The sequence below is a fragment of the Octopus bimaculoides genome, chromosome 30 (genome assembly GCF_001194135.2).
Source record: "Octopus bimaculoides isolate UCB-OBI-ISO-001 chromosome 30, ASM119413v2, whole genome shotgun sequence".
NCBI classification, from domain to species: Eukaryota; Metazoa; Mollusca; class Cephalopoda; order Octopoda; family Octopodidae; genus Octopus; species Octopus bimaculoides.
This window is the reverse complement of record NC_069010.1, coordinates 9348750-9351304: the sequence shown is the minus strand read 5'-3', so window position 1 is coordinate 9351304 and position 2555 is coordinate 9348750. Positions and strand designations below refer to the sequence as shown.

General features: G+C 38.1%; 1 protein-coding gene across 2 annotated transcripts in view; it reads right to left on the bottom strand.

Moving 5' to 3' along the window:
- Positions 1–2555, bottom strand: part of LOC106869788 (uncharacterized) — a 10520-nt gene that overhangs the window by 5670 nt on the left and 2295 nt on the right. The gene's annotated exons all lie outside the window — the stretch shown is intronic.

Sequence of the window (2555 nt, the reverse complement as noted above, 5' to 3'; positions counted from 1 at the left end):
TGTGTGTGTGTGTGGTTAAATAACAAAACAAGTTGAGTTAAAGATTTGACCTTTGTGTATGTGCAAATGCTTGTGTATATATATATATATATATATATATATATATATATCACCCCAACATCGCTTGACAACCAATGCTGGTGTTTACATCCCCGTAACTTAGCGGTTTGGCAAAAGAGACGATAGAAATAAGTACTAGGCTTACAAAGAATAAGTCCTGGGGCCTTATACATACAAATATACATATATATATATACACACACACACACGCTCATATATATATATATATATATATATGCATGTGTGTGTATACAAATACATACACACAAAATTGCACATTACTTATACATATATAGATAGATAGATATACATATGTATATGTAAATATATATGTATGAATATACTTGTGTGTGTGTGTTTGAGTGTATACATATATGTGTGTGTGCGTGTTGGGTACTGTGAAAGGGACATGAAAACGGGAACAGAGACATTAAAGAGACAGAAAAAAAAAGCTGGGGTCAGACAGTTTAATTTCTCTGGGAGCCTGTTCGTCAGTAGAGGGGGTGGGGTGGCGGGGGAGACATTTCATCATGACATGTTAATTTGTTCCAAATTAGCATGTCTTTCTCTATGTCTTTCTGTGATGATGGCGATGACCATAATGATGATGATGGTGATGATGATGTGGAGGAGGAGGATAATGAGAATGATGGGGACGATGTTAATGATGACGATGACGACAGCAGTGATGATGGTGATGACAGCAATGATGAGGATGATGACGAGATGATCACAATGGTGATGAAGATGAGGATGATGATGATGATGGTGATGATAACAAAAGCAATGAGGATGATGACGACGATGATGACAAGAGTTTCATTGATGACAGTGATGGTGATGATGATGATGACGACCATGATGATGTTGCAAAGTGTTTGGCAATAATGGAGAAAGGTGCTTCCAAGTGGCAAATATATTCCGACCGACACCTGTCACTTACGATTTAGTCTCAGACCAATGGATTCCGGCTGAGGAGAAGTGACTTTCTGGCTTATTGATCCATCAGTCGATCGATATAAAGTGTCACGATTAGCATCATCCTGCGTTTGAGAATAAAATTATTTCCGTATTTGTATCATTTCATCATCATCATCATCATCGTTTAACGTCTGCTTTCCATGCTAGCATGGGTTGGACGATTTGACTGAGGACTGGTGAAACCAGATGGCTACACCAGGCTCCAATCTGATTTGGCAGAGTTTCTACAGCTGGATGCCCTTCCTAACGCCAACATATATATATATATATATATATATATATATATATATATATATATATATATATATTTACTTGGAGAATGGAGCAACAAATACAAGAAAAAGCATTTTCGTTGGACTAGATAGCCGGATCGAGGCAGACCTACCACTTATCTATATATACACACACACACACACACACACATATAAGACAGGTGCTTATATATATATATTTTATTAATTTGCCTCTATGGCTGATATTTGCTTGCGACTATTGATGGTATCTTAATACTACCACCCTCATATTTACTTTTATATATATATATATATATATACAGGTGCAGGCGTCTATTGATATCTTTGCCGAACCACTAAGTTATGGGGACATAAAGACACCAACAGACAAACAGTGGTGGCAGGGACAAACACACATTTATTAAAGGCGGTGCTCCATCATGGCCAAAGTCAAATGACTAAAACAAATAAAAGAATAATGATGATGAATGTCCACTCATGACTAAGGAAGACCATCACTGACCATTGTCCAAGCAAAATGCCAGCAATGGCCATGGCCATGCATGAGGTTATTGCACCAGCAGTCAACCGCTCTCCAGTTAATGTCCATGGCTTCCAAACTTGCCACAGTGTCCTCCTACTCGACCGGACATCAAATAGTCACCTCGCCAGCAATTACACAACCTAAGGTCCTGGTAGAAATAGCAGCCAAACTTACTAAGAAACCGGGGCATGAACCTTTTTAAAAGAATGAAGTCCGCATTAGACAAAACAGTCCTGAACAAGCAATACAGAACACGACGTGTGATGTGATGGGTCATGAGAGGCACACACTTTGGTCAAAGGTTTACTTGATGAGAGAGGGCCTGGGGCTACACACTAGCACCACCATCCCCAACACCATGTTACAACCACTACCAACACCTCCACACACAGTAATCAACACCACTTCCACCGCCACCACCGCAGCGATCACCTCCAACATTGTCTGCTTTAAAATGTTCTTCTGCTGGGAACTTTTGACAGGGAGTCAAATGGGACAGATGATGTGTGTGTGTTTGTGTAAATGTGTGTGTGTGTGTGTGTGTGTGGAAGGTTTAAATTCTCATGAAATAGATGTTGGTGGAGTATGTATATATGTATGTGTGTGTGTATGTATATATATAAACATATGTAGATACATTCATATATGTATATAAATATATACTAATATATAGGTATATAACGTGTGTGTATGTATATATATATATATATATATATATATATATATATATATATGTG